The following is a 7,019-nucleotide window of genomic DNA, read 5'->3' as shown; positions in this document are numbered from 1 at the left end:
CATTACATCCTCCACATGCTTTGATCAGTTACAGTATCGTTGTTATCTACTTTTTTAACAAGGTTTTGGTTTTCAATATGAATAAAGTAAAGCAGACGATCAAACATAAGATAAATGTATTGATTATGTACATTATATTACAGATCCACACTGGGTGTTATCATGCAGGTTTTATATGTGTTGATGATGGAACTGGAGAATGGTGGTTGAATGGAGGTATTTTCCATTGACTTCTTTTACTGTTAGATTTAAGGTGAGGGAGAAAAGACAGGAACTTTAACTTCCATTTATCAGCTATAATACGGCATGAATTTCATTGAACATATAACACATAAATCAATTGTTTTTACAGTATTACAGTCACATGGTGCCGTGTGGTCTGACGCAAACTTACCTTTATCCTAGTATCATAGGTATTGTTGAAATCCTGCATTTCATCATTTTGGGATAAATTAAATTAATACAAAATTGCATTAGATAGAAGGCAACAGCCACACCAACAGTTGTCATGACAAAAAATCTAAACCAAATCTTAAGCTTTTACAGCTGTCATATGTTAATGAATAACCTGAATAGGCCAGACACTGATAACGGCATTGAGTAAAAAAACGAAACTGCCTGCATTACACTATCATAGGCAAGCAGACTTTGCATACAGTATTTTTTCACACTGTGCATCCTGTTAAGTAAGACTGTAATAGAATACAGACATGCACAGACACATACTTACAGTCACATGGTGCCATGTGGTCTAGCACAAACTTACCTTTATCCTAGTATCATAGGTACTCTTGAAGTCCTGCAGTTCATTATTTGGGATAAAGCTTGAATTAAAAAAGGTATTAATTACATAGAAGTCAACAGCCACTCCAATAGTTGCCATGACAAAATATGAAACTTCAAAGTATTTTTACAGCGATCATATGTTAATGAATAACTTAAATAGGCCAGAGACTGAATAGCTGTCATTGGCAAACAGTCTTTGCATACATAACTTTTTCTTGTTAAGCAAATTGATCTTGTTTATTACAGTAAGACTGTAGTAGAATACAGACGTGCACAGACATCCCAGGTGACCAGGGCTTACTTACTGTCAGGGGTAGAGGTGGAGATGTATTTTGTCTTGTGTTCTCATACACAGGTGATGGGTTCTCATACACAGGTGATGGGTTCTCATATGCAGGTTGTTTAGAGCCTGTAGGAGATGCACAAATAGAGGGGGTTGTATAAATGCTGCTATCTTGTCTGCATAAGCATTGTTACAGGATGAATGGGACAATCAGCCGATGCTACATCCATTTTTGGATTGATAATTTAATGATACGTACCCATTGATTCTTGAAGAATATTACTTATAAATGCCTCATGAGTTTAGTTCAACTGTTGTACCCCATCAGAACCCAAAATATATGCTTGTTTTATATAATGGTGTTTTTCTGCTGTCTGATTCCATTTCAGTTCTTTGTGGAAACTGTAAGTCACTCTGGATATGAGCATTTGCTAAATGACTAAAATATGAATGTAAATGTGGAGTAAGCAAAGCTTTGAAAGACATTATTAATTATGACGGCCTTTAAGATAGATATATGCTTACCTCTTCGATGTATTGGGTCAGCATTGGTTCTATATACAACAAGAAATACAAATTGAAAGGTTGCTGTTTAGAAAGTTGTAAGAATATAATGCTACAGTGTTTTTATTAACAGCTTTTTAAAATAAACCCAGGCCCTCTTAGTGACCAACTTTGATCAATGTGAAAATGGAGTCTATATTTTCCACTACCTGCAGTGATAGAAAATACACTTTTTAAATGAAATGAAAATAAATTTTAAATAAGTTTACAAATATTAACATATTAAAATGTCTAGGTTCCATCTTTATGATACGTTTCTTAACTCACCCATTTTTCTTGATGAAGAACACTGCAACACCAACCGCCACTCCCACAACCATCAATACTGCAATCACAATCCCAGTGATGGCAACAGTAGACAGTCCTGGAGTTAGAGAGCCCACCGCTGCAGAGACCAGAGAGAGAACCATACAGAGATGAGAGAAAGGCTACACACAGTGAACAATCAGTACTGCACATTACAGTGCATCTGGGTGACAGTTACAATACAATAAAGACACCTACTATGTTCATATTGTCTTAAAAGCTTCTGCTAACTTTACCTTTTACTGACAGTTCATGGACCGCAGATGTGTTGTTCCCAGTGACATAATTTGTTGCTGTACAGGTGTAATTCCCACTGTCAAAGTATTCATTCTTCCCTTAAATGAGCTCAGGTGAATGTCCAGGTATCTTTGTCCCATTGTGCATCCAGGTGTAACTAGCAGTCGGTATGGAGTCAGCAGAGCAGGTCAATGTAAACTTCTGTCCTACTTCTATTTCAGTTGGACCCTTGATTTCTATACCATCAGGTCCATCTGTAACACATATCACCAGTTCCAATATAAGGTAGCCATGTGTTTGTAATCAGCATGATGTTGGGGTCAGGATGGTTAATGGGTCTTAATGAGTCTCATTCATAAATTATGTATTCTGTTTAATACACTGCAAATGTATAGCCGTGGTATATTGTCTGATATACACATGGCTGGAATGCTGTTTCAGCCCATCAGCATCCAGGATCCAAACGACCCGTTTTATAATAGAATGAACACTATATCTTCTCTAAGCATTTACATTTGTCAGATTTGAATACAAAAGGAGTTAAAACACAGAAATGGTGTATAGACATAACCCCAGGCTAATAGCAGAGTACTTACAGTTTACAGTCAGATTATATTTGGCATTATCAGAGTTGATAGGGTTGCTGACTCGACACATGTAAATCCCACTGTCGGTTCTCTTCACAGGGTTGATAGATGCTGTCTTATTATCCTCAGAGAATAAAATATTGTCACTAGGAGACAGAGGCTGACCAGCCTTCATCCACTCTCTGGGACTGATGGAGCCAGAAGCATCACAGGTTAAGGTGACATAGTTCCCCTCGATAATTGGCAGGTTTGTGGGATTAGGGATGTTAACATTAGATATTCTTTCTGTGAAAGGAGTAAAAATGATGGTTATATTAATCATAATCACGTGAAATAAACAATGACAAGCAACATGGTAAAGTTTGTGCATGAAAAATGATTAGTTACTTATATAATAGGTGTCGACACTTGACAGAAAGAAAATCATACTGCAAAAATACTACTTTGCCCATACAGCATCTTAATCATTTTTCTGTAAAGATGGACAATATTTACAAGGCCATTGAATGATTAAAGTTCAATTACATAATGCATTGTGGTTTACTCTTTCCTCACTGCATGACCTTCTAAACTCTAGAATGTTCCACCAGAGACTGTCCTTCTAAGAGACAGCCACAAAATCCTGACAACCAACGCTATACTTGTATTTGCCAATATACAGTACAGTGCACAGTATCAGCTAATAATCCAATGTCATCTGCTTTGTAGTCTCACATGCCACTCATAGGTCTCTCTTCTCATGTGTCATAGACACTGTCTCTATTGAATGAGACTCTGCTCTGCTACATATAGAACAGGCTAGCTGTCCAAATGTTTGTACAAAATGGAAGGAAAATAAAAAGTGTACTTGAAGACATTACAAAGGACTCTGGAGGGGTGATGTTCATTGTGGTTCTATCTGGCCCATCTGTAATGAATGGTCCTTGTCAAACTCCAGCATTTAAGAAGGTATGTCAACCAAAACAGCAATAATCTACACCATGTTGAAATGACCCATCCACGTTATATCAATGTTATCAACATTAGAATGCATCTATCTAGTTTAGTTATTCCATCACCAGCAATCATCCACCAAAACAGGCTTGATTCAGTAGAAATGTAAGCCACAGGACGACAACGCTACTCCAAAGCATAATAAGTTAGTGCCATATAGAACAGGGATAATATCTCGTTAGACTTGATATAAAGTTAAAGCACCATGTTCAATACCAGAATATATTGTAGTGGGTGTATTTATATGATGTTGAGTCTTGTTATTTCTTAGCAGATGAAGTGTACACTAGTAGGCTCTGCAAGAAGCACTATGAAGATGAATACATGAACTACACTGTAAACAAAGGTTATATGAATGGGTTCATCCACAAGCAGTAAACTAAGAAAGTTATAAGACATGCAGGTTAGAGACTCACAGCTGATGGTGAGGGTTACATTCTGGCTGGGGACACTGCTGATGGGGTTGGACACAATACACGTGTATGGCCCTTGGTCATACCGGGTCACTCTGACTATGGTGAGGGTGCTGTTCCCATCTCTAACCTGAACTCCATCACCGGCTGTGACCTCAGAGCTGCTATTCAGCCAGCGGTAAGAGAAGGGGGAGGAGCCAGAGGAGGAGCATGACAGACTGACAGAGCAATTGAACTCCACTAATATGTCACTGTCATTGGAAGTTAGCATCACATCAGAGAAAAAAAAACAATAACTTCCTTTTTGCTAAGCAGACAATTAAATGTTATTCAAAGCCAAATACAGTGCTTGGCTTCATTTGAAAACATCTTACATCAATTATAGAGAATTTCAGAGTGAAGACCATGTACAGCAAAAGTGCTCAGTAGTAACTAAATGTAGTTGGAACCAGTAACTGTCCAGCCCATTTCAAACCATTTGGCAGTAATGTAATGGGAGCGATTCATCACAAGCTGACCATAATGATCTTATTTCTTCTACGATCATTTTCATTTTCAGTGGTGTCAAAATAAAATCCTCACACACACACATGCTCTTCATCAGTGATGATAAGAAAAACTGAAAAATATCTGTGAGAACTGTGTGGTCTGGTCTACTGATCTTATACTCCTTTTGATCAATAATTTAATGACAATACATGTCTGGAGCTAGAAACTCAAGCATTTCGCTGCACCTGCTTTAACATCTGCTAATCTGTGTATGTGACAAATAAACTCTGACTTGATGTCAAAGGGCCTTGTTTGACCTCTTTTTTTCTAATGGTAGAATGTATAACTTTGGCACTAACTATCACTTTAAGGATGATGTATCAGTATCATGTTACAGTAATTACATAAGAAAACCTTCTGAATTAAAAACTCCATATCAAAGGTACAATGTGACTGCTAAGGAATGCTGAAAAATGAAAGGGTATGGAATACAGCAACACAGTGTACTTACCAAATACTTTCAGTCTAGTAGTTTTTTTCAGTGATACATCTGCAGCAGTATTAATATTCACTGTGTATTCTCCACTGTCATCCAGGGACAGATTCCTGAGCTCCAGAGATCCAGTAGTTTTAGACAGGGTGATCCTGCCTTTGTAATCACCAAATACAGTTTCAGTGCCACCAGATAGAATTATTATAGTGTCTCCAACAAAATTCCAGGTGACTGTTTTAGGTGGTTCTGGGGGGCTTAGGGTTACATTAAATGTAATATTCTCTCCTAATGCTCCATTCAGGGGTCCGGCTGGTAACAATTCTCCATGACAGAAACCTGAGACAAATAAAGATTTAAGTAGCAATCAACCTATCTATATTACACAGTATTAAAAAGGATGTCAATGTTCCCCCCCTTTTTTTCATTATCATATTGTGAACCAAATTGCAGTTACACAGTAAGTCATACAGAGGGTGATCTTATCCTGTATGCCACTTAGCAAATATATAAAACATTTATCAAACAAGACTGATAGCAATTCATGAAATGCCAACTGTAATAGTCATGCAATTGTAATGTATCATGGAAAATGTATTCTATAACTTTGTTGTACTGTATCATGAAAAATGAACATTATAACTGAAATGGTACATATGTTATTGAAGTTTGGTACATAATGGTCAATATTGAAGAACAATTCCTACCCCCTATAGGTTTAATTGGAGACGAGTATTGGTTATATTGAAAGTGTTAATATGTGATTTATACATTCGTCAGTAAGCAAAATAAACTTTGGCTGTCAAATCTTTAAACATTTCTACAAAACTTTTTATAATGTCTCCTGCACTTCTGTCCTTTTCCCTTCTTTTGACTTTTGTCTGTCTCTGAAAGCCAAGTTTCTGTGCCTTACTGTGAATACTTTAAAAGTCTTACCTGAGAGTACTGCCATGGTGAGAGAAACAACTGTAGCTGTTTCCATGTCTCCTGATGTATCAATAGCTTTGATTCAATCAAGTCAAATAAGAGGGGTCTTCGGTTAGCAAAACCAAACCCTGTACATCCTGTCTAAAATAATTTGCATAATATGGATAGATGTTAAGATGAAAGGCCTTACTGTGTCATAACACATATGACCAAACTTGAATATTTTATGGTGTTAAAAATAAGGAAGCTGTGTTGTTTTCCATTTAGAGTGGTAACCCAAGCATTTCAATGTTCAATTCAATGTTTGAATTTGGTCAATTCTTTAGTAAATCAAACATAATATTGGTCAACATAGAAAATTTTGGACGCTATTCAATGAAATCAAAGTATCACTTTACACTATATATTACCTTCCCGAAATGTCCCCTGTGAATGGAAAGGTTTAGTGTGTGCGTTCTCAGTGAGGGGAGGAGTCAAATACAGTCAAACCAAACGTAGAGGGGACCATATAACACCACAAGGTGTCAGTATTACTCAAAGAACTACAGTGTAGATTAAATACTTTACTAGGTCAAATCAAATCAAATCAAATCAAATTTTATTGGTCACATGCGCCGAATACAACAGGTGCAGACATTACAGTGAAATGCTTACTTGGTGACAGTGAAAGGTCTACGTTTTGATGGATTTATTTATTTGATTTCAGCAATTGGTGCCCAGCCGGTATGGGCTTTTAAAACAAGAACATATGCACAAAACACAAAACAAAATTACATTTACAAAATATAGCTGTGAGCAGCAAATAATGGGGTTCACAGTACGACGGAAAGGACACAAGATCAGTTGGATAACAAAGCCAGCACTCTATCATGTAGGGACTACAGTCTCTTCCTTTATGTGCAACCAGTGATACATTACCATGTTTATCTCTCAATACCACAAGG

At 37.0% G+C, this 7,019-nt stretch overlaps 2 long non-coding RNA genes across 2 annotated transcripts; both read right to left on the bottom strand.

Annotated features, from left to right (window-relative positions):
• Positions 1–1,017: 1,017 nt before the first annotated feature.
• Positions 1,018–1,955, bottom strand: LOC123482115. The gene is made up of 3 exons (XR_006657548.1): positions 1,901–1,955; positions 1,595–1,623; positions 1,018–1,195 (listed from the first exon to the last, which is right to left on the bottom strand). It is a non-coding gene; the product is annotated as an uncharacterized LOC123482115 (long non-coding RNA).
• Positions 1,956–2,181: 226 nt separating this feature from the next.
• LOC123482090 lies at positions 2,182–5,441 on the bottom strand. Its single transcript, XR_006657533.1, has 3 exons — positions 5,170–5,441; positions 2,773–3,048; positions 2,182–2,430 (listed from the first exon to the last, which is right to left on the bottom strand). It is a non-coding gene; the product is annotated as an uncharacterized LOC123482090 (long non-coding RNA).
• Positions 5,442–7,019: the final 1,578 nt, after the last annotated feature.

Source organism: Coregonus clupeaformis, chromosome 28 (assembly GCF_020615455.1).
Source record: "Coregonus clupeaformis isolate EN_2021a chromosome 28, ASM2061545v1, whole genome shotgun sequence".
Taxonomy (NCBI): Eukaryota; Metazoa; Chordata; class Actinopteri; order Salmoniformes; family Salmonidae; genus Coregonus; species Coregonus clupeaformis.
Note: the sequence above shows the minus strand (reverse complement) of the source record. Positions and strands in the feature narration are given on the sequence as shown.